We start from the raw sequence: 26,928 nt of genomic DNA, 5'->3' as shown, positions 1-26,928 counted from the left end.
AAATTATACCCATGCTGCTTCAGGAACCCTCTGCTATCCAATTACCTCTCAAGTTTCAGTCCACTGCGTGCCATACACACCCTGGAGAACAGCATTTCAAAATATGAGGAATACTTTAACCACTTTGCATAAATGCACCTCTCCAGAGAAACTACTTTACTGGGGGTATATAGTTTTTGATGATTCATTGTTGACAGTTTTACATTCAGTGGTGGTGACCTGAAGAGCCCGGGGGGGGTTGGCACCTTAGCCTCACAGCAAGACGTTGATGAGCTCACTCCTGTGGTTCTTTAGAATCCTAAACACTCCCTTCTGTGGAGCTTGCACGTTCTGCTCCCATGTATTTGTGTCATTCCTCCCACATTCTAAGGACATGCATGCAAGGTGAAGTGGATAAATTCTCTGTAGGTGTGAATGTGAATCTTGTGTAATCGCTGTGTCAGAGCCCGGCAACCCACAAGGGGTGTACCATTACTTTTCCTCTGTGGGGGACCCTTCACGGGAATAAGAGGGTAAAATAAATGGATGATTGCACCAAATGTTAGATGGTGTGTTATGACAATGACATGAAAATGACTCAGTAGCTTAAATGCGCTGATATCAATCAATCAATCAATCAAATTTTATTTGTATAGCCCATATTCACAAATCACAATTTGTCTCATAGGGCTTTAACATGGTGTGACATCCTCTGCCCTTAACCCTCAACAAGAGTAAGGAAAAACTACTTAAAAAAGATATGTAGATATGTAGATATGTAGTGTGGTGCTTAGGGCGAGGGGGGGGCGGGGCATGCCAGTCATCTTACTGTGGTAATTTCCTCACCATTGTGCAGCAGCAATTGAAGTGACAGATGGCGTCGGGCTGTGTGTGCGATTTGTTTAGGTGCAGTGCAGTAATGTATGTGAAGGATGCAAATGAAGGCAATGTATTGACAAGTCAGAACACACACACACACACACACACACACACACACACACACACACACAGCCAGAGTAGAATATTTTATGTATCACTGCCCTAATGCATTTATTACCCAGTACAAATTTGTTCTGATTTTATGAAGCTGTAAAAGTTGGAATGCATGAATAAATGTTCACTGACCAAACCGTCTCTTGTGAAGAGGCATCAAACAAGTGGGTTGAAAAGCCTGTTAAGTTGTTGGACCAGGACAACCCATTCTTTCTTTTGTTTCTGGATGGAATTACTCTGATTAAACCTCCACAGGGGGAAAAACTATGCAAGGTTATCATCAACCTTTACACATGAAACTCAATGACCTTGGGATCAAGATGGAGAAAGTGCCAAAACACTGATCGGTACCTTTGAGCCACAGACTTTTTATATCCTGCATACCCTCCATTATGGAAGTCCTGACCACTACTTATGTTTGGCCTTTTTTAAAAGAACTTCATACATAGTTTGTATATTTTTGCCATTGCCGGAATGAGCCTGTGGGCTTCACCCACCTTAATCCAATTCCCGTGGCCTATCGATCGTAGGAAGGCCACAATTCTACAATAGTTCTGCATGGGGAAGTGTATTGACTGCAGGAGGCTGCTGTGTGTTGCAACATTAGGGAGAAAAGATGAGCGTGTCTGTCCCGTTATGATGGATGGCTGTGGGCTGCAGAGGAGCTAATTGGCTCTTGATGAGGCTGGTGTTGCAGAGAGAAAGCATACCAGGGTAGATTAGCACATTAGCAGGGTTAATCAATGGGGAAATTAAGGTGTGCTGTTTCCCTTTTTAAGGTTTCTGTTTGCTGCTTTCCCACTAGTTTGTCTTTCTTCAACTCTGCTGTTGTCAAATACACCACGATTTGCTCCCTCACATCTGATCTGTTTACCGTGTATTATGTTTTAAGGTTATTACCCATTAAAATACACGATACAAATTTTTGCTAAGCATATTTCTATCACAAACCGGACTACCTTTTATGAAGATATATGCTGTGCTATACAATTGCTAGACAGTTCTTTTGTTTCCTCTGAAAACAGCCTCAGTTCTTCATGGCATGGATCCCCCGAGGTGTCGTGAACCGTCCTTTTCTCCGGCTGCAAATCTCTGTTCTGCCACATCCCAAAGGTGTTATATTGGATTCACATCTGGCGACTGGGGGGGACATTGAAGTACACTGAACTCATTGTCATGTTTGACATTCCCCACACAATTACACCACCAGCAGCCTGGACTGTTGACACAAGGCAGGTTGGGTCCATTGATTTAAGCTGTTAACACCAAATTCTGACTCTACCACCTGCGGCCACAGCAGATTTTCCACCTCTTTCAGACCAGGTTCGATTTCTAGAGTCTTTAGAGAGTCTGTTCCCATTGTAGGCCAAGTTTCAAATTTCTTATTCTCATCAGACAGGCATTACCAGTTATTATAGATATGAAGTAGTACAGTAACAATAAAACTCGATTCACAAATGGTAACCCCCAAATGGCAATCCATACCGGGAAGAAACAAAGCACTTTAGCCTGGGAGGCAGTAAACCGCTTTCAGAAAAACTCATTTGATGTCTCAAATTACAACCAACGGATTCCAAAAGGGTGAATAAAACATGCTTGTCAATATTTTCTGATAAAATGGCAGAACTGTATGTGGGACATGTTTTTCCGAGCAGACATGCAACCAACATGAAAACTAGAAATAAAGATAAAGAAGATATATCAAATATTTTCACAATCAAAAAATACAACGGAATATGAAGCCTAAGACCTTTGGACATCAGCACGATGCAAATCAAAAGCAGGAAATTGAGGAACATTTAGAGGCAAATTTTGACGAGCCTGACTATTCACATTAAGCGCAACGCAATTTAGCGTATCAATTGTGAGGATGACCTGATGCTTCTTTTACTAAAAAAATAAGAAAAATCAGGGTACACCCACTAATGTTGAAGAGATCACTTGGTGAGTTTTAATGCCTGGATCAAGACCTGATGAAATAAGAAGCGTTTCAGGACGTATTTCAGTTTGAAGAACTGCCGCAACATATTTTTAACTTCAGTATTTAATCACATCGTGTCATTCCATAGCCGGTAAAGAATAACTGAGCAATGGCTAAACACAAGTATATCAAATATCAACAAATAAACTTAATCGGACTGGATAGAGGATGTTTTTCTTCTTATACTACAACTACTGCTTCAAAATGTGATATCACAACACTGATTGGTTAGTTGTGTTCATGTTGGGAAGGGAAACCTTGAAAAAAACATTGGTCCGAAGAAATAAAAGCTGCTGTGTCACATTGATTGAATACAGATTTAAGAGAATATTAATACCGTGCCGGTTAATTGCATGAAAAAAAGGTGTGCAAAGGTTGTTAGTCTCCAGGGTGAAAGAAATGTGTTTGACCCATTCGTCTAACACACCCTGATCTATATATCTTTGTACTACCTCACGTACTTCCTACAGGCTTTCTGTCCGAAATACTTTCTGACGGCTTCTTCCACTACGAGCAGAGTCGTGTCATAGAAGAGTCATGTAGCCTGTGATCAAGGTCCTAAAGCCCAATTACCTGCTCACTTCTTGTAAATCACTTTAAAAAAACAGCACTGATTCATAAATGATGTACACATTAATAAACAAATAATTTATGGCATCATAACAGAATCAATCTCTGGAGGGAAAAAAAAAATATTTCAAGTGTCTTAAAGATGAATAATAAGTGTGTGCACTTGCTTTGCATTTCCCCCTAGCATCTACTGAGCAGAGCAAGAGTGAGATGAGCAGTTCCGCAGTATTCTAATTTCAACTCTGGCTGAACTCTGCATTTGAATTCTTTTGAAATCCTCCACAGCCAAGTCATGCAATTTTAAACACGTCTATACAATAGCTGCTGCCTTTCATGTCTATGAGCGTATCCTCTTTTTCTACCAACTGTAGCACATTTCAAAAATAGATTTTGCTGAAATGTTCATCTGGTCTCGTCCTCCTAATGTTCATTTTTAAACTTTGTTACCTTTACATATTCATCCAACACCTTCTTGTGCCTCACTGCCCCCGCACTCTGTCACACTGGTTCTCTGATTCTAGCACTGCTCTCTTCCTCCCACATACAGTATGCATCCATCACGGTGTATATAGCACTTTTTTTTTCTGCATCTTGCCAATCAGCTAAATAGATTGGGAAAGCGTGTAATACATGTGTCATGAACGGGCAGAATGCCTGCATATGTGTCTTCATGTTTATCTAAATGAACATTTAGCACCATCACACATGTTGTTGTTTTTTGCAAATTTCCACAAAACGCTTCATAGATTGCAGGGTAACGCATTCTTTCTTAAAACTAGGAAATGGAGACACTGATGTCTTTTCTAGCCTTAAAGCGAACACTCCAGATGTTGTCTCCTTTAATGAGAGAAGCAGACAGCTGTGCTTTAGTTTACAGCCTAAAGTAGACGTTGCTTTCTAACTTTACAAAGAACCATTACTTTGCTGATTCTATCCCACATCTCGGAAACCACTACTTTTGTTTAAAAGACAGAGAGGTGGGAGAGCCCCCTGTATATTTTACAGATTGTGTCTTCCTTTATCCATTTCCAATGAAACACCTCCAGGTAAGCAACCATATGGAACACATATTAAACATGTTAAAATACCCAATAAGAAGAAGGACTAAAGGCGAGTGTGATCACAGACTAGCATTACAGGAGGACAAAAACGAAATACAAATCAGATCAGTGATAGAATAGGGGGCTACGATTTTAGAGGTGTGTTCAAGGTGAAAGTCAAGTGGAACAGCTTAGTAAAGGTTTTTCTATTTATATTAATTCACAATAATCAGGATAAAAGCTGACTCTATTGGTATTTATTATCTGGGGACGTTAGGAAAGGTATCAATACCAACATCATATACCTTCATTAAAGAGCTGATACAAAAGTTCCGTCTGATACTGTGTTTAAAACATATTCCAACCTCATTTGATAACAGAGGAAAACTGTGTGTTAATGGTTTACTGATGTGTGTCATGGCATTCAGGCTTCAACAGGAGTCGGGAGGGGACCAGGTAGACGCAGCTCTGTGTCCCTGGGTTTAAAGTCAGATTCGGACTATTTGGATGTTTTTCTAGGCTTGAAGATCAAATGTCAATTAAAGTTGTGTGGAATAGGACTTGATGGGGATGTGTTGGAGTATGTGAGAGAAAACAAGTCAACCATCCATAACTTTAACTAAGGCACAATGATTTGGAAGATACATTTTGCGTTAACCCAATTAGTTTTAACTATCGCCAGGATTTAATTTCCCAGTTCTGTTCTGCAAATTGATGATTATCCCAATTTCTGTAACAAAATCACGCGTTGTCAAAGTGTGGGTTAACAGCACAGTGAGGGGGGGGGGGGGGGGTGGTTGGTGTATTTACAGTCTCTGTGCGCTCTAAAGGACGTTTCAGCACGGAATAGCCTTGAAAATTAGCATGTACCCAACAGTGCCCGTAAGAGCTGGAGCTCTCGGCTTCACAGGGATGGACTCGCATGCACTTGGACACATTTGCACACGCACTTACATGAACGCACGCCTAAATGGGCAATCTGAATTCATGTCTATTCACAGCTGCAGATCAATTAGACGGATCAGACGGACCTTCAAGAACCGTGGCGGGGCCTGAGGGAGTCAACCGAGAATAAGGGTGGAAGGGCAGACTAGGGCACTTTAAAGGCTCACTCCTGCAGGAGAGACAGTGGAAATCAAAGGTGAACACTACAGAGATACCTCTCATTTATTTTATATTCCTTCTTGGTTGAAGTATAAGCCCCCTGAGAGGAAATCGACACGTCACGTGCTACTGGAAACCTGCATATTGTGTGTGTGCAATGAGGTAAAGCTAATGAACAGTGTGTTTGATTGATCAGTTTACAGTCTCATCACATTTATTAGGCATTTGTCTTTAAATTTAAAAGAAAACTACAAGACAAAATGGATGCATTTCCGAGATATGTCACAATTGTGTCATTGGAAGGAAAGAAGAAATCAAACTTTTCAGATTATCGCATGTCTTTCCAAAAACCTTGTCTCTGGTGGACTGGCTGTCTCCGCGCTGACAGCCTGCACCATCGTGATTGGCTGCTGCTGTACTGGCCTCTTCTCGAGTTGACCCTTGTGGCAACCAGCTGCTTTTCATTTGCATAATACTAAGATGACAGCTCATCAGCACACCAGGTTCACAGGCCCCCTCTTTCCCCAGCTCACACAACCAGTCCTTTCCTCTGTCTTCCTGCCACTCTCAGTGAAGTGGTCTAATGGCTGGATCGAGTGACTTTCCTGCTGCTGAAGTATTAGGATTTTGTTGTGGTTTAAGTCACTTTAATATCTTAGCTCTGCTTTCTAGGGATTTATTAAAATCCCAGGTCATATTTTGGTCATTCGGACACATTAACCATTTGATCCGAACCCTAACTTTACTCAGATGCACCTAAAGAAATCAAGAAACAGACAGTTTCAACTTGGGTTTAAACTGGATTTATTGCTCGACATCAGAGGACTCTACCATACAGTGGCTAAACTGCAAGGCTTTAAAGTTAGGTCGTACCTGACATGTGACATAATTAAAAATGTCACCACGTGTCAGTGCTTAAGGCGTCAACTGGGATGTGGAACAGCATCAGTTGTGAGTGGCTGCTTATTTCCCCCTTACTTCCTGACGCTGAGGGAGTTTGGTGATAACAAAGGTATCATTATGGGAGGCTCTCAATCGTTGTCTCCTTTTCAGTAACAGGCATCTAATAAAGCAATTTCACTGTAAACCTTCTCCTCACCCCGATCGCTGCTTTGCATGAATATATAAATATAGACACTATGATAGAGGTGTCTTACGTTCAGGAAACAAAATATTTTTATACATAACCTAGATGTAACTTTGGTTCTATAAATCTCTGTAGCTCCCCGTTGCTCCATATCACAAGACAAGTGTAGGAACATAAACGTTGTTTGGGACATAAAGTAGTATACAGCCTGATCATGTACAACACATACATCTAACTTTGCTGTCTGACTCTCAACTATAAATCTAAAACTACAGCGTATAGGTACCTACACAATTCCTCCAATAACCTCTCCATCAGCTATAAATCCAGCTTTAGTGCGTTTAATTTGGTGGAAACTGCAGTCAAGAAAAGCCAGCAACAGGGAATGTGCTCGGAAACATACTACATCCTTAACTCGCAATACATGATCAATGCATGTGCTGTGTCCTTGGCAACAGAAAAACGGTTGACCTCTGGTGTTGCAGCATTTTTGTTTTAGATATTAAACTATAAGGTCAGATTGTTTTTTTGACATAGAACTCTAACACCTTGTCAGAGCGGATGTGTTTCAGCTTTTAGTCATTTACAGTTTAAACTCCATCTGACTTAACATCAACACTACAGTGTACACAGTGCAGCTGTCTTCAAAATTTGTGTTCCTTTTGTTGGTTGTTTCCTCTATTTATACTTTTTTTTTCATCGACAACAATATGCTTCCTTGTCGGAGAAATTTTGTATTTTTCTGATCAATCTAGTCGCTGTACATGAACGTGGTCAGCAAACCTAACCTGGATAAGTAAAGGTTATAAAATGAGTAATGCAGCAGTAACATAAAGGTTAGAGGCAGCCCTGTGATGGCAAGATCGATCTCCAGATGAGCGCAGAAGTGAACGACCGCTCTGTGGCTGATACATCAGACTTTGGCTGCACTACAGGCAGCTTGTTTGTGACTCAGTCCATACAGCAGGGGTTTCCAAGTAAAGAGCACTGGTGCTCAAAAAGTCCTCCTATATAGCCTGCATGGAAGTTAAAGGTCCAATTTGAAAGGGATCTAAGGGCAGAAAGTGAACATAAATAAACCTAGAGATGTTTTCACTAGTGCGTTTCATCTAAGTTGTGCTAATGGTTGTTTCATTAACCCTAGAATGGTACCTTTATATACTTTATATGTACATCAGGAGTGGGTCCTCTCCACGGAGGCTGCCATGTTTTTTCAGTAGTCTAATCTGGACAAATTAAACATCTTTTGAGTTTTTATTACAACTAATGGCTACCACAGGATCTCTTTCATGTTTGGAAGGGGACGGTGAGGTGAGGGTATTCAGCTGCAACATGCAACTTCACCACTAGATGTCACAAAACTTTACACACTGAACCTTTAAACGGTCTGGACATTTACCATCAATATTTAGCGCTGCCAAAATTTAGCCGAGATCAAAATATATAGAATTAGTATAGTATAGAATTAGTTTTCTCTTAGTTTACAAATTATTTTCCTCTACTCTGTACCTTCCAATTTTTCTCTCATTCCAGTGCTTTTTTTTCCTCTCTCCCATTACGTCTAATGGGCTTTACCATCTCCCATGACTCATGGCTGATTGACAGGTGGGAATTAGCCATGTGTAAACACCTCGCATCTATTTGCATCCCATCATCTCTGGCATCACCGATCTCAAACACCCTCCACCTCCACTGATCCTTCACACGTTGCCTTTTCTGCAGTTTCCTGCTGTTTTGTGCAGGAGCAAGCAAGTGTAAGTGTCACCTTACTATAAAAAGAGAGAAAGAAATAGATGGTCTAATAGAAGCCTCTTTGAAAGTCTTGCATAAAACCAAATGTGTACTTTATATACTGGAAATAAAAACAATAATATTGATAATAATGAACAAAAAGTGGAAGAATTACTGGAAATACTGGTCACCTACAGTATTAAAGGTGTTAAACAAATCCTTGAGTGGTTAGGACCCCTTGTAAACTAAAGGCATAACTAAAACAAACAAAAAAAACAACTGACTTTGCTAGATATTAAATATATTTCATTGTTAGTATTACAATTTATTTCGGGGAATAACTTCTTTGACATGAAATGTGGTTGAAATAACGTTCGTCGTTGTGCTTTAATTGTTGAAGACAAAATTAGGAGGATTAAAACCAAATAAAACTGCACGGAGAGAAATCTTTCCTCCACGGAAAGGCCATTAAAACATCCATAATGATTTTAGTGTCTTTGGCAGGTAGATAGGATTCGACATAAACTCCTGCTGTAACAGTTCTTCAGGGGTGTTGTGCCCCACAAAGTTGACCAGCCCCCTTGGTAAATATTGACAAATCAACCTACTGACCACATGGGTCCATGATTCAACACTGTTGAAAAAACAACATAACTGGCAGTTTGAGGACAACATACAGATCAGTCGTAAACTGAAAACACACGTAACATTAAGCAACACTTAAATATTTCAAGCTCCCTGTCATAAAAACTGCATGTAAACAGTGGTTCCTTTGACACATTTTTGTATTGTAGAGTGTTGCTCTATCCATCTACTTCTACTTTGTCTCTCAACAGGAGATGCAATCATACTGGTTGAATCCATGAAACAGTGTTATTGATCTGCAATCATTTTACACACCAAGCTCAAAGTTATTGATTACAGCGCAGAAGGTTGTTCTCTCAACAAGGGGCAACTCTGAATCCTGGGAGCGAAAAAATACAATAATAAGAAAATATCTGCAAGGTTGGATGAAAACAGAGCAAATGCTTTCATTCCCAGTTTAGTACCATCAATTGTTTTTCAACAAGGGAACAATTCATTGATGAACAACAATCATTACTGACCCATACATGTACAGCCATCTCACTGGTACTATCACATGCATACAAAATAAAGAAGCAGATCACAATGGAATGTCTTGATACAGATCTTATATTTTTTATACATGTTTCTTGAATACTACAATAAGTTTGTGAAATCGTGTCTCCATGTGTTTTAAGAGGCTGTAGTCATGCATGTGATAAGTAGAGAGAGCCCAGGGTTTTATAGCCCTCACTCTAATATGAACAAACCATTACTCTCACCAGCCCTGACACTAATGCCCAAATGAGCAATAATTAACTCTGATACTAAACCTGATGCATGAGCAGCTTCATGGAAACACACACACACACCTACGCACGCACACACACACACACACACACTCATGCACAAACGCACGCACACAAGTATATATTCTTTTAACTAATTAGACTGAAGTTTAATTCTTTTTTGTGCCTGATTTTCGTCAGCTCTTTTCATCAGTGCTCATCCATGCAAAAGGCAGTAAAATGTTATGGAAATGAGTAAGGAATGTGCAGAGATAAATGATATGCACAAATTAGCGCCTTTCCTTTAGCTTGAATGAACTTGCACATTGTGTATTTCTCATAAACAAGTGAAAATTAAAATGTCCACTTGAGCGAGTTTTTTGGCCATACAAGCAGTGCGGTCTTGTTTTGTATTGTATTGCATCACGGTGAGGCTGTTCCAGCCTTATCATTGTGCAGTACAGCCTTATGTATAAATCAAACCATGGCACACAAGCTGCGCTCACAGGCTTTCTCTGATGCACCAGCGTGTGTGTGCTCCCTTGTCGGGAGACTGTTTCAGCTGCCTGGGTGCCGTGAGTTTGAGCACGTCCTAATGACTGACAAGCAAGCAGCAGCTCATGCAAATCAGGCAGTGGTACCAGAGTTGAACCCCTGCATCTGTCTTTCTGAATTCACATCTGCACTGCTCACAGTATCAATTATAACTGTGTATGTGTGTGTGTGTGTGTGTGTGTGTGTGTGTGTGTGTGTGTGTGTGTGTGTGTGTGTGTGTGTGTGTGTGTGTGTGTGTGTGTGTGTGTGTGTGTGTGTGTGTGACATTGTGTTCTGAAGTTTGAGTACATCTGTCCTATTGCCAGTTATTTGCTAAAAGCTCAAACTACTTGTGTAATAATAGTGTGTGTTTGTATTGTCAGCTCAAAAACCATAAAAATCTGTATGACATGAGTATTTTAATGAGACAAGAGAGATGTGTCAGAGTAGTGTGAAAGTAGTGTGTCTGTGTGTGTGTGTGTGTGTGTGTGTGTGTGTGTGTGTGTGTGTGTGTGTGAGAGTGAGAGTGTCATTTCTCTGACAGCGAAGGGGGAGGACTGGAATAAAATAAGTTGAGTAGCAAATTTGAGGACTTTGTGACTTGCTTGAAAAACATGAAGGACTTCTCTTAACTTTGACTTCATTCCTAACTTCCAGAGCAATGTGTGCAAGCTATTAGGACACAGCAGAAGAAAAGGTCAACGCATGAGGCAGCTATCATGGGGGCTTATGCAAAAATAACAAAATCTGGATTCAAGGATTATGTGGTCAATGACAGTAGTGAGAAGGAGAGGTCTGAAGCTCCAAACGATTCACATGACTAATACAAGAGCCCACTTTGTTCATCACTACAAACTAAAAACCATGTCATATATTTTATTGCTATTTAATTAGCAACATTTCATTCAGAAATGTATAACAACATAAACCACAACCACATAGTCCTGATGTGTCAGATAAGATTCCAAGTTTCTGCCAAGTTGGCTTTTATTCTATTATCAAAATGTATAAAGACGACGTGGCATACTTAAGATGCAATTTACTTTTGTTTGGGGCTCATTTAAATTATTAATATTGCATTCGTCAACTTGGGCATGTGTGCGCACTTAGCCATGCATGGCCTTCCATACATTCCAGCACAAAACACATGCTAGGCACCATCGAGGCTGTACTTATGTGCCACTCGATGAAAATAGCTCTCCGCTCTAACAACTGTAAAGCCCAGGAAGCTGTGGCTTTAGCCGACCGACGGCAGCGAGCAAGGCGTCCTCTCGTCTATCTCGTGTAATCTCAAGGTGCCATCTTATTCTCAACAGATGGCACACAACACCAAGACTGACTGAATACCAATTTAGCTTCCCCATCTGTTTTCTCCTGATTACTTTTGATAACAGACACTTGACAGAGTGTTAGGATGTTCCTTTATCTTCAAGTCCTTTTCCGTTATTTCAAGGCATGTTGAGAGTGATTTCAAAATGTTTTGCGATTATTTTATAATGTCAACCTTGTTGTAGTTGTTTTGTGCTTGAATGCGGGCAGATAACTCTACATGTTATAAAGGCATCCGGTTGCATTTTGTTCATCTTCATATTCGTTAGCCAACATGGACTTTTGAGTGTATATAATAGCTAGTTATGCATGTACAGTATATTTATAAGTGCCAAGAAGTTTCAATAAGGTCAAGAATATCGAGAATATGACCGCAACGAAGAGGGAGGGGTAAACCTAGCCTCTCAACTCCCACACGTGTCTTCATTCATCCAAACTCTTTCACCTTTCCTCCCCCATCATTTACCCTCCATTCATCTCATTCCCATTTTACAAATCAGCATTTCATTGCCAGCATTTACCGCATCACTTTTACCTGCATAACAATGACCTAACGCTGCGTAATGGAGAGGGCTGTGTCCAAGCAGGGCCTTGGGAGTAATATGGGATGTACTGACTGAATGGGAAGCCAACAGTTGGGTCAAGGGGCAAAGACATACTGCTGCGGTGGCTGTTTTAATGGCCGACACACCCCTACACATACAGTAAATAGACAAATACCTGTACAGATGCATGCAACCTAGGGCTGGGCGACTTCAAATCTATATCACCATTATTTCAAACTTTTACTTTTTATGCCCCACCCCCCCTCTCATTAACTCTGCAGAATCAAACAAAGACAAAGTAAACTTCCGTCCTGTACGTGTCCTAATAACTTCTGATGAGTGATGGCGTTTATTGTTAACCCGTGTAAAGTGAGCGCAGGTCAGCGAGGGAGTGAGGAGGGAAGACATACGGGCCGAACCTTGCGAAAACCTGCAGTTCCTGAATGCACACATTGGGGAAACTATTAATTTAAAATGGGAAATAACAACATATTATGTTGAACATTTCTATAAAAAAACATCTTGGTCATACAAATTCAGGCACACAAGCCCATGCACACAAGAGAACCCATTTGTGGAGAGTGTCCCCACTGAGTCTTAATGAGGGGTCATAAACCCGGAAAAGCGTCACCTCCCCGAGTCCAAGGTCAGCAGGGTCATAGTCTTAAACTGATGAATTAAACATCAGTCTATCTGTCTGGAAGTTATAAATATTTCTCTTCCATTCTGACGGGAGCAGTGTGACACAAGGCGAACGACCGTCCACAGAATCCCCGACACAGTTTGACATAGGGGGTTGAGACGGTGATTCTCGGTGTAATGGGATTCAGGGTGAAGCGTGGTTGTAGAGTAGGTTTCATATTAGGCCCGTGAAATGATGTCTTACTGCAGAGGAGGGATTGGAGAAGGAGGGGGTGTGTGTGTGTGTGTGTGTGTGTGTGTGTGTGTGCGTGTGCGTGTGTGTGTGCGCGTGTGTGTGCGCGTGTGCGCGCGCGAATGTTTGGAGGTTGTTGCTGCTAGGAACTGGACTCGCGACGGCTTCTCAGCATGACAGTGTTTAGTTTGGACAGAGATGCAGCATGCTGACCGAGAAGAGACATTGTGGTGCAACTTTAAAACTCGTTGTTTGTCTTTCACATACAAAATTGGCTCTCACTTCTTCTGCTGTACCACACATGTCTTTGTAGTGTGGAATAATCCAAACAATGTTGCGTTACCAGACAGAAAAAATAAAAGTGTATTGGGAAATAAAAACGCAATCATAACAGCATGTCACAACCTCCACGTCTTTGTGGGCACAAAGCAAGAGCGTTGTGCCATCGTTATTTACTGTATATTTGAAACATGCAGTAAATGTGCTTGAGAAACCACGTTGCAGAGGTTAGGGTGAATAAGAGTGCAAGTCAGAGAGCATGAAATATTGAACTGGAACCTCCATGGAGTTATAACCTGCAATCAGGTTTATACAGACATGGAACACATGTCAGGACCTTTCTCAAGTTGTTGTATTTGGTCATTTTGTGAGAATAGAGAAGTTAGTTTGTTTTAAGGTGACAGCTTCAAGACACCAAACAACTATCAAATGCTTAAGTATTGTTACCCTGTTTCCAGTAGCAGATTTGTGTGTGTGTGTGTGTGTGTGTGTGTGTGTGTGTGTGTGCACAGCGAAAGCGGTATCTATCTTTCCTTTACCTTATCTCTGTACAGTATATGAAGTAGTAGAAGGGCTGACAAGTTGCAATAAGGAAAGACTATCTAAAACAACAGCAACAAAGAGGGAGGGGGTAGGTGTACAGTCCCTCAACTCCCAGAAGTGTCTTCACTAATCAAATCTCTTTCCACCCTCCATCCCCATCATTTACCTTCCATATATCTCATTCTCATTTTACAAATCAGCATTTCATTCCTAGCATTAACAACATCTCTTTTACCTGCGTACCGATGACTTAATGTTGTTTAATGATGAACGTTGTGTTGAAGCAGGGTCTTGGGAGTAATATGGGATGTACTGACTGTAGTGGAATCCAACCGCTCGGTCAAGGGGCAAAGACATACTGCTGTGGTGGCTGTTTTTATGGCCGGCACACCCTTACACAAACAGTAAATAGGCAAATACCTGTACAGACACATGAAACAGCTGGGGAAATAAAAAACACATGCAAAAAAGTGAACAGACTAAAAGGGAAACTCTTTGCAAATGATTGTTCTGCATTTTGTTGTCATTTTGTATATTAACTAACAACTCCAGAATATAGCAAGTATCAAAAGTAGCAAGTGGCCAATGATTAAACATCACTTGTGATATAAATCTAATGTATATTACATGTCGGCTGCAAACAAAAATGCAAAAATTAATTAATGCCGATTTGTTTATGTATTATTTATTGCACTATTGGTTGGCTGATCACAGAGATCTCATAGAGGTGTTGTCTGACCTTTACCACTGAAACCTATTAAAATTGGAATATAATAGGGGAGAGGCAGCACATGTGTAAATTGGCTTGATTTGTTCATTCACCATCTTGTTTTATGTTCTAAAATGAAATGTGTAAAAATCCTTTTAGCACAACATTGTGAATCCAGGCCTAAAGGGTTTCGGTTAATCAAGGAAAATTGTGAGACATTATGATACAAAAAAATTACATATTGTCAGCATAATCTGGTCTAATGCATATTTGAATGAACTAGTGCACGTGCCATTTCAATATATGGCTGTGAGTCAGGGCTGATTACTTGGCCAATGTGAATCCGGCTCGTGGTGACCATCCTAACACCTTCACACTCAACACTACACTTCCTTGTGGCGTTTTTGAGTTTTACACCTTAATTCTCTATTTGTTTTTGGTGGGATTTATGCGGGACTTACATGTATGTATTGCACTTGATGATGGGTTTGCCCGACACTTGGTGCCGATGCAATCACAACGACAACAATCCCAGTTTGACTCTCAACGTGTTATGCTAGCTGTCAATGCAATGCTTAAAAGAAGTGCGTGGGGGATAGATGACCAGATGAACATGTCGGGTTCACCAGCTGTCTCTGCCTCTTCTTTTCTAGGCTCTTTCTGATGGTTGAAGTCAGAAAGGACCTGTATTTAAATTACCATGAATTAATTGGCTAGCGCCTGCACTTAAGTTTTTGTTTAAACACAATTTGAATGGCTGCTGCCTCCAGTGCTACATATAATGTTGAACACTGCTCACACGCCAGCAACGAAACGCAGAGGAACCAGTTTGGCAATACATGACTTCACCAGAATTTCTATGTGTATGTTTGAGTCCTGTGTAAATAGGTGCCGCAGTAGAGAGAACCCTGGCATGAGCGCACAGTAAATTGTCCGGGTGCTGCACTGCCCCTGTAGTGTGGTTCTGACCCTTTCTTCACATATAAAAGCAACGTTTGAAACTTTGCTAAGAACTTTGTATCTAAAAATCCTAAAGTAGACACTGTCTCCAGCAATACACCTGTCGATTTTAAAGTTGATCAGATGAACGACGAGATTCCTCCATTTATAGTTAGATTCATGTAGAATTGTTGAATATTTTGTCTTGCAGCTTCTTCCATCCCCATTTACCCTCTAATTTAAGTCTACCCATCTCTCCTAGTCTTCAATTTTGAGTTTGTAGTCGTTTGGTTCTTTCCTGAGGCCTGAGCATGAGAACAAAGGCCTTTGTTTCAAATCATGAGGTCGAATGGAGGTCAAGCCAATAGAGGATCAAAAGCATGTGTTCCGAGGCACTGAGGAGAAACCACTGCCTTTGATCTCCACCTTACTGTGGACAGGAGAGTGAACTGCTGGTCACAGCTTTTGGTCTGTGTTTACTTTACCTCAAGGGCTCTTTTCTGCAAGAGAATTTTATATACTCTGAGTTAGGAAAGAGAACAAGCACAAGCACGGGGACTTGGTAAAGTACAGAAAAAAAATGAATCAGAACAACTTTAATGCTCTGAGATACTGATACTGAATGATAATATTCACTAAGCTTTGATGATCGGACCTAGATCTGAGTAGCCTCTTCACAATCTAATACAGCCTGTAATCATGGGCCTTGGGCTGAGATAATGAATTGGCTGCATATGTAATACTTGAGTTGACATGTGGTTGATCGGAAGAGTTATAACTATAGCTCTAACTGGTGAATTTAATATATGACTGCTATGGCTGACCAGACACAGTTATTGCAGAAATAGAAAGTGGAACAATACAACAAAGGATGAGAAGGAGGGAAAAGGTGCCCTGGTTCATCACTCAGACTGTCCGAATATCTACTATATCTACTTGCCCATATGAAGCACTATCATTAAATTGCTGCCTTTTCTCTTTCATTTTAAAGAACATTACTTAGTAAAGATGATGGTTTCATTTGACCATAGCTCAACAACATGTGCTGGCAAAATAACACCTGCCTATTTCCAGGAGTTGCAGACATTGGAGTTGAAGCGTGGAAATAGATTTTACATAATCTCCACAGTGAGGTATGTAATTTGAAGATATCTGTTTTTATTGGAACTTGTTTTCTTGTAGAAAAAATAACTGAGTGCAAAGTAAGAAAATATGCAGACATTTCGGTTGACTTTGCAGCTACTGTAAAAAACCCAGCTTTGCTTCTCAATCAGGTGACATAAGAACACATCTCCAGGCTATGGTGATGTGTTGGAGGTGGTACAGGAAAATAAATCGCGTTGCTTTCCAATCTAGCCCCGACAATATGTTAATGTGAGCATATTTTTATATTTCATTGGTAATAACAGATTTAGAGAAAATCTATTAGATGTTACAAAGTCGTATTTATATAATCCTGCTTATGTCAGGATGGCGCTTACTTTTGCTTGGTGGCATCAGACAAGCGACCGGCTGAGTCCCAGTCTGAGTCTGGGCCATTGTGTTACAGCACTTAAAATCTGACATTGACTTGCTTGTAGAGATGTATGAGCACTGACACAGGTTATAAAAGATATTAAACCTTTTTGCTGATCTCTGATGAGATGCTTATCAACAGTCTGAATAATGAACATCAAATAAAACCCCTTGTCAAGTTTGTCTCATACAGTATATAATCTTCTATTCGGAACGTGTTACTCCACTTTGTCTATTGTCGTTATTCTGTAATTACAGTTTGTGTTAAGCTCTCAAGCAAAAGTGAAACTCCATTGCTGTTTTTTTTTTAGAAGCCAAACTCCCTCCCATGCATCTTTTGATGCATCCAGCTCTTTGTCTCTTCCGGCTGCTGTAACTTTCTACCTTATTGATCTTAAACCAGGAGATTTGTCTTTTCTGTGCCTTCACAAATTTAAGCAGCATAATGCGATTTACAGAATAATGACTATGTGACAAGTTAAATTCCTTTTTTTTTGTGGAGGAAAAAAGTGGAGCATGGATTAAAATGTGTACCACTTTGTTGCGTGGTTATTAACTCGTATGCAGCTCTCTGTTGCTATAGAGAGATTCAAGTCTGTTCATTTGATAACCTATTGCAATAATCTCCAGTTGAAGAACAAATTCTAATTACTCTTCTATAACTATATCCTCGTGCTGTGATGCTATCAACACATTACAACACAGGAGTCCGGAGACAGCAGCAGAGGACGCTCTCTGTCTTACTAGAGCACAGCCTGACCTGAAATCTTATAATAGTGTGTGATGGTGTGTGTTGCTGAAAGCTCCTTCCTTCTCCACCCTTCCTTTGCTCCGGTCGGTACGAGATTCACACCCAATTCATTTAACATTTGTCTTGCATACTCCAGCAATTTCTGTCACCATCACAAACGGAGACATTTGAGGAGGAGTGAGGCCAGAGCACTCACACCCCCCCTCCCCTCCCACACCAGAGGAAAGAGAGAGCTTGTTAAATCACTTCTGGTCACGCAAGCCTCCACTTTTTTTATTTATTTATGACTTTGTTCCCGAAAACTGAGTCTTTGTCATCGGTTATTAAATATACAGCTCTGGATTTCATTGCAATCTATGCAGTATTTTGTGAGTGTATATTGACAGCACATGTACACTATGCAGCAGTACTGTTTATTCATGAGTCGTTGCAAGCTTAGAACAGAAAATAGACAAACTAGAAAATTAGTTTATATGTCAAACTGTGAAAAAAAATTGCTTTACAAAACAAAAATAAAAAATCAATGATTTCGACTCACCAGGCTTTAAAGAATTCCATCAGCCCCAGTGTCCACCGGCTGTATCTGTGCTTTTAATTTGTGAAGACGCTGGAGCAGAACACAGCTAAGTGGTCATTGAAATTTGGATTCAGTGTGTAAGACCCCAGTACTTGCAGATGCTCTGCGATATCCCACTGTAAGCTTCACATTTAACAGACTTTCAGGATTGATACAGTAAGTATCAGATTTAATCCTGTAATATAGGTAGAAACAGTAATAAATATCAAGCTCTCTACATTATGTCCTATGGTGTTTTAATTCATGATATCCCAGTCAAATTAAAATGTGATATGCACGTTAAAGTTTTCTTTTAAATATAAATTTACAGCTCATGAAATAATCACTATCTCTGTTGTGTTCAATATTTAACATTATTTTCCTATTATTTTGTATTGCCCTCTTACTGTCTGTAATTCACTGTCTTTCCTTTTTTGCTTTTTCTCGTTGCCTCGTCTTTACTATCTCTTCTGTCATATGTTATTCTCTCTGATTTCAATGTTTGATTAATTATTGTATGAAAATGCATCCAACATATGTTATTTTGATCAAATACAATATTTCAAAAATGATACTGTACAGTCACCCACCATAACTACTAAGATATACTATGACTACGTAATTGAAAGTGATCTTGGGTATTCAAATATTTGCTGTAATATTAGAAGGCATGTACAATATTTCATAAAAACTGCAACAGGTATACCCTATATTAATTAGTTTACTTTATTTATTCTGTTTTGTAAGAGAAAAGGGAGTTTTCTGTTATGAGATTGTAAATTTGCTCCAGCTATTATTGTATTACTGTATATGCATGTGCCGTGGTGACAGTGGTAAATAAGCTGTAGAACTAACCACATGTGACAAGTTAAATCTAATCATGAATGACAACCACTAAATGGTGCTGTTGACGGCTCGCTGCTGGAGAAGGTTGAGCTCATTTGAATTCATCAGAATGGGATGTATCAGTATTTTTATAAGCCTTTAAAAGTATTAGATGATTTTTATAAACGGAATAATTAGGAATTATTTTAAGCCTGATTGTTTCAGTAGAGAAAAGCTCATCACTGTGCATAATAATGTTCCTGCAGTCAACATAGTATTGCATTAAAACCATGGTTAAAAATGTACGTTTCATTTAAAAATATAACAAAATGTTATCGGCACTGAGAGCGAATCCGACTGAATGTTTTTCACTTTCTCACTCTTTCTGCCCTTCTGCACTCATCTGTCTCTCTGCCTGCATGTGGAACAAGTGCAAATTATCCTCTCAGCATGCCCTTGCCCTTGTAGCCTTGTGTTGATTCCTCTGTCCTCCCACCTCTCTGACTTTCCCTCCCTTCCTTCTCCCTCCCCTCCCGCTTCCTTCTTTTAATTTCTCACTTCAGTGTGCTGGACAGGCTCTGTCTTTATCATAGGCATCAGTTAATCTGCTTTGGAAAACACATTGTACACAATCGGAGGGCCCTAATTGATTTATACAATGTAATTACTCTGTTCTCGCACGTCTCATAAACGACAAACCTGGTCCCAGAGCCACTAATTAGAAGGGAACAGGATTTGCGGCTAATATAATTCATTATTTCCAAATTAGAGCCAGATAAATTGTCACAATATAATGATTGTGCAAATGAACGCAGTTGTTTTCTGCTGTTGGGGCTCTTGTTTTTGTTATGAAAAGAATTCAGAGCGCTGGTTGCAGTGTTTGCCTCTCACGCTGCGGTAATATCAGGTCCCTGAGGGCCGCACACTCTGGGTTCGCTGGCAAGGAACAACAAGGACATGAATCTCTCATTTTTGTTTTTGGGACGCCATGGATAAATTCAGGGTGAACTCTTCATCACTTTTTCTTCTCAGTGATTTAAAAGGTTTAGACCCCTTTTTAAAAATGAGGAACTGGGGATAAATAGTGTCTTTTCATTGGATATGTCACCTTTTTATTCAGACTTCCACTGTGACTGAAAAATATTTAATCTCACTAAATTCTAATTGCAGTGTTGAGAGTCGGTTCATTGTGTTGTTTGTTAAATGAGCTCCAGTGTTGCATTTGCAAATCCTATTGACCAATCACTAAACTAGAATACTGGTGTTCTATTCATATATAAAGATAGGACAACGTGTCTCCACTTCCTCCCACGATCCAGAAATGAAGCCTAATTATCCAGGATATGAACGCTGCCATCTTGAAGGGTTTATGACCTTCACTGCAGTCAGCCACCAGGGGGAGATCAAGGTGCTTTGGCTTGACTTTTGAAGAACTGTCATGTTGTCCATCCTCATGTGCAGTCTATGCTACCAAACCATCTGAATGTGCTAATGCAGGGTTTGTGGAAGCATTTTGGATTAAGCAGCAAAGATGGAATCTTCGTGGACGACTGTTTGACGAAATTGATTCATAAAGGATTCATTGCATTTCAGTGACAAACTCATTTGTGGCAATGGCGGCAGCAAGCGAGGCAGAACTTCATAAGAATTATTGTTTAAACTTGAGTATCGGCTTCAGCTTTACCGAACAGCTAGCGGTACACCTTAAAAAAAAACATCTCCTCAGTGTTTTTAATGAACCAAAGAATTGTCTCGTAGCCCTGTTGCTAGGCGACAGCTTGTGAGGGCAGGATAAGCTAGTGACGCAATAAGAAGACCAGACGCTCTCATTTCTGTTCAACTGAGGGGGGGTCGACCCAACATCGGCTGCGTAGGACGCGTCCTCCGAAGGGAAGCTGCCCCTGAATTGAGGCACAGCTTCTGAAAACGTTCCTACTTGAAACGTCCTCCAGCAGAAGGCTGTAGTTACACTGAGTGAGAGCGACTGTAACTCCGTGAACGTAATCCTGTTGCCAAAGAGACGGCATGTTCAGTCAACCCACCCTGGATAAGGAGGATTGCTGGATTGTTCATATTCATCTATTTGTTGCAATAATTACTGCAGCGTGTATGCTTGTGTGTGTGTCTCTCTTTTTGAGAATGTGTGTAAAGAAACACTAATTCATTCAGATTCATTCTGGGCCTAATGTTTAGGCTATTAGAACAAACAGCCATGGGGGTGTGGCTGTCAACACTCATTAGTGCTGCTGTCACCGTCGCCACTCCAATAATTACTGCCACTGTAAACTCACTAGTGTCACTGCACCCGGCTCACAGCTACCTGCGATAGCGTTGGCCCACTGTAGCGCGGCCTCTCTGGCCCGTCAATTAGCACGAGTCACAACAGATTTACTCACACACTCACAGTGAATGTCCACTTTTAATGTCCCGCTGAGAGACGGGCTATTTCACAGAAGCAGGGGGTCTTCAGCGGTCCTGATAATGATTTTTTAAATTTGCCTGTCGTCTTCAATGAAGGTGCTAATTGGTCGGTATGTATTGTGTTTGCTCATGATGTTTTTTTTATTGAAAGTTTACAGATATGACAAGGACTTAACGTTAACACACTGCATTCAAGTGCTGACCCACAATATTACACTTAAACTTAAACAACATGTATGAAACTAAAACAGTCAGATAAAACAACAAGCCAATCAGGGGACAGCTGGATAATTACACATGGTTTTGATATTAATGAAAATTATTGTTTAAACGAGTTTTCCATTTTGTAATTGTATGAACAACATGTAACAACATAATGTTTTTTTTTAATTCATATAGATTATGACATAAAATATTATTTTATTATTTAATATATTTATATTATTTTACTAACTTTTGTCTTTTATTTATCGGCCTAATTTGATTAATCACAACTTTAAGTAATATTTAGAGTAAATAAAAGTAACCAAAGAATGGCATTCCCACAGTATGTTAAACTAACTGATTAATACAGAAACGCCTTCATCATTGACGTGTCATTTTCTGTGTAATATTGGTAACAGTTGTCATTTTTCTGTGTTAACGCTTCATATTACTGGTGTTTCTATAATTAGCTGTCATGTTACTACAGATCTCTTTAAGGACTTTTAATAGGAATAAAACAGTAACATTTTCTTTTTTCTTTAATTTATTCTATTTAATATCTGCTTAAATAGACAAAGGGCTAGAGTTGGAAAGAGAGCTGAATATATTACCTCTCTGTATGAACTTCTTTTGTTCATGTCTCCTACCTCAACAGGGTTCATGTCCTCCCTCAGTCCTGTTTGCGGCACCAATACATTGCATTATCCCTTCTCTAAGGTTACTGTGTTTCATTTGTCTTTGACTATCCTGCATAACAAATGATACATACTGTATATATATGCTTTATGTTTCCTAGTGGGAAACAGCATTTGACTTAGGCAAAGCTGCGTGGTCTTGTTTACCCTGTTATTGTTTGCAAGGCGTGCACTTAGCACATTTAGTTTTTGTAATTTGACATTTCTAATATGCATGTTCTCAATTGTTATGGAATAATTGGTTGGCTGTAATGCGCTGGCTGCTCCAACTGCAGCACACCATGAATACCAATGTGCCAGCATGAGGAGACTTACAGACATATCGCTGCTGTGAGGTGTGAAACATTATGTTTTCAGGGGGAAATTCAATAGATTTAGAGGGAGACTGATGAAGTTTTGTTATTAGACAAGTAAGTGCTGCTGGTATTAACCTGTAATTAAAAATACGATTTGGGCCAGTGAGTGTGACCAAGGGTGGATGCAGCTTGAGCTTATGAAAAAGTAGTGATTAGACGAAAAGGGTGATTTCCCTGCATTAGCCAAGAGTCTCTGGAATAAAAATCATATCATCAGCAGGCTACGTGACAGACAGTAAGTGGAATGAGACCAAAAGCATGTGTCCTCCTCCCTGGAATGGTGTGTTATTTACCTGGTGTGTTATTACCAGAGCCCTGAATTTACTAAATCGAGGATAAGTGATTTTTATTATACAATATCTCTCTTTTTTTTAAATGTTGCATAAAGTGGGCTTGCTTTTTAGCCGTCTAGATGTGCAGTGACATAGAGAGAGAGAGAGAGAGAAGTGAATGGGAGAGAAAGAGAGTGTAAAAGGGGGCAGCGTGGCTGGAAGAGGGAGGCAGCAGCGTGGCTGGAAGAGGAGAACCAAGGAGAGGTCGATCCAGGGTCGGTGAAGGCCCGGCGGCCATGGATCCTTCTCTACGAGGACAGAGACTGATAAGGCCCAGGTAGCTCACACAGTGCTGAGGTTTAAGAGGGCACCAAGATAACAGCCTGCTGATAGGGCCAACCGACTCCGCTGGACTGCAGATAAGAGGCAAGGACTTGTTGCCCTCAACAGGAACACGACAACTCATTTTACAGGACTTATATTTCGGCTCTGTGGTGCCAGCATCACTGTCTCTAGTGTATCCAGTGGTATGGACCAAAGACTGAATGTAAAAATGCACATAGACTGTAGGTCAGGAAAATGTGGTGCCTGAAACCTGCATACTTTTGAATGACCAGCAGAGGGCGACCCCAGTGGTTGCAAAACCATGTGAGTTTCTATAGATAATGATAATTTTTCGAACTTCATTTATTATTTTTATTTATCAACATTTTCCTTAGAAGTTAAGAGTCTCAATCGGTAGTTTCAAGTTTTCTTTAATACAGCACAATGTTAACTTTGTAAATAATGGTCCCATTTAGACCCAAATAGACAATAAAGCTTGGTACATCAACGGGGCGTGGTTACTGTGTGATTGGCAGCAACTACTGTCCAATTAGTGCAGGTCACAGGTGTAGGTGGGCGTGCAGTGTCCTTCACCCCCCCACTCCTCCATACATGGTTGACGACAGAAGTTCAGAAACCAATTGGTGATGTTACAGACGGTTGCCACTTGGTATGAACCTAAAAACTGTGCTTCATCTCTTGCTTGTTTGCAGTTTTGTCCTTAACAGTTAAAAAAAAACATATTTGTAATTAAAAGGGGGGTTATATGGTAATTAATATTTGTACTCTCCTTTTTATAGGCTTAAAATGACTTAGTGAACAAATACTTCAAAACTGGTAAATCAATTGCTCTTTCCGCGCAGTCACGAGAGAGACCCGTTGGGTTGGCAGAATGAACAATTCCGTTTATTTTGGCACCGTTGTTTGAGAAATATTGGCGCTGGTATTGGTGTTAAAACCCTCAGTGTATCAGTCAAAGCCTCATTTCTGCTGCTCCATTACTGTGTGTATTATTCATGACAGACAGCTGTGCGTGGTGTACACATCTACCCGGCGGCATGATGAGCCTGAGCTGTGCTCTTTTACCTTCCCCTTTTATTGTGCATCAGCTATAACACAGTTGTCAAACCTCCATATGGAGCCCCAAGGACAAAACACATTAGGTAGGAAATGTTTCATTTCGGAAGAAATACTCTCAGACTTTGCTCGTTTCCCATTTAGCATTTGTCTCACTTTGTGCGCTCCTCCCACAAACTCTGCTGCCATCGTTTGAAGTTGTTATCAAATAGTGTGGATGTGCAATTTCGGAACGATTTGTCATCGGCTTCTGAAACAGGCTTCTCAAGGGCAGGAGTTGCAGAGGTTCATGTTTAACTTGATCAATACTCCCTGCAGTTAACTTCCAGTGTAGGCTCTTTACATTGTGACATCTGTTGCTACGTTTTTTATTCCAGTCTGTGTCAGCTAATTTATAACACAGCAGAATTACACTGAAGATAAAAGGTTGAGATGAATTGTTTCGTAAAGGCACAATTAAAACCGGAATGGCTCTCGGAAAGTGCTTAACTCCAACAGTCCCCTTGTGAAACATCCTTTAAATCCACTAATTCTGGATTCATATTTGAATCTGCAACAAATTACCAACACTTCAAAATGTCAGTCCCCTAAATATGTCAGATTTTTTTTCAACAAGATCCATGAATTATTCTCTGAGATATTAATGAAAAATGTGGGGGGAAAAACTGGATGTGCACCCTGACCTTGGATCCTTACCGTAATTGAATGGTGTCTTCCTCTGGTCATACCCCACCCCTCCACAAAATTTAATGGGAATTTTTACCGAATCCCGCTAACTAACGAAAACACGCAGACAAAAATAAAACCTCCTTGGTTGCGGTAACAAATAATCAGAAAGCCTCTATTCGTTGCATAAAGTGAAATCAGAAGTAATGCTCCTCTTTGGATTTTGCATTTAAATAATAAATATAAAATGAATTAAAAAGAATCCCTGATAAAATATATAAAATATATATGACACTAAACCTAAATATAATGCGAAATGGAAATAAATCATCAATATTACACATTGACGATGGTAGGAATATTGCACGCAAAACAAACAATGGTAAGAAGCATATTTAAAATTGGTCAGTAAAGGAATCTGATGCTCAAATATCTGCTTGTGGTCATATTTATATATACATTTATATAACACAGTGTTTGTATATACACACACACACACACACACACACACACACACACACACACACACACACACACACACACACACACACACACACAAGAGAAGAGGGATAATTGGTTTGACTGAATCTCCCAGTGAAGCTTGGAACTCACCATGACGGTGGAGGTCATCGAGGGCAGTTTACTTTTCTCGAGACAAATACAGATATGCTGCACATTATCACGTGCGTGTCTCGTGCACATGTCTGTATCGCTGAATCCATTATGTATTTACAAGGGATGAATTATGTAGAATAAAAAATTGTTTTACAGGAATAGTTACATCTGCTTCATAATTTACTGTGGGCAAAGGTGTTCAGGGAGGCCAGTCACGCTATGGGCAAAGTATTCCAACTCAGCACAGTTTCTTTTAGTCAGCCAACATCTGATAGCACCAAAGTTAACTCTCCAACTTGACAATATCATCATTCGTGCTGTTGGGCGGGAAATTATGTGTGTCTTATTAAAGTGTTTGGTGGGGATGTGCATGAAGTTTGAGAAAAGTTATTAGTACACAGTTCACTCTGTTAAAGATGAGTAATGGTGTTGTTTGCAGTGAATGTGAGGAAATGATGGTGTCCCTGTATAGGATCCACGCAATTCTATTAAGTGTGTGTCCCTTTCGTGAATAAAGTACACTTATATAAGACGCCACACAATCTTCAGAGATTTTATTCATTGTGTGTTTGCACATCTGCTGTTTAAACTTCCCACATCTCTACATCTCTTTACTTTTCTCTTTTAATTTAATTTTCAGAACTCATCACAGCTTCCACCCGTTCAACCATACGTATGTTTGCACACACAAAGGAACAAGTCAGGCATGCAATGCTCCATCTGTCCAGGGGGTGACTGTGGCTTGTTCATCAATCACGGTGTAAATTAGACGGTGTAAAGATTTGTCTTAGTGTTTATGAACTGTGTGCGTTTGCTTGTTGTGTATATTTTCTGTAGTTTTTGCACCTATATGTATTTACAAAGACGTGTGTGTGTGTGTGTGTGTGCGTGTGCGTGTGTGAGATACGAGACTACTCCATCCGCAATCTCCCTCTGTTCACTCCATGGCTCCTCCCCCGCTGTTTCTGCACCAGGAACAACTGGGGGTTGGGAAGAAAAAGTGATATCACTGTTGCTACAAACCCCTGCGGATACGTCCCATACCCTCCATTATTAATAACA

The sequence above is a fragment of the Hippoglossus hippoglossus genome, chromosome 21 (assembly GCF_009819705.1).
Source record: "Hippoglossus hippoglossus isolate fHipHip1 chromosome 21, fHipHip1.pri, whole genome shotgun sequence".
NCBI lineage: Eukaryota > Metazoa > Chordata > Actinopteri > Pleuronectiformes > Pleuronectidae > Hippoglossus > Hippoglossus hippoglossus.
The sequence above is the reverse complement of the archived record's forward strand: the minus strand, read 5'-3'. Positions refer to the sequence as shown.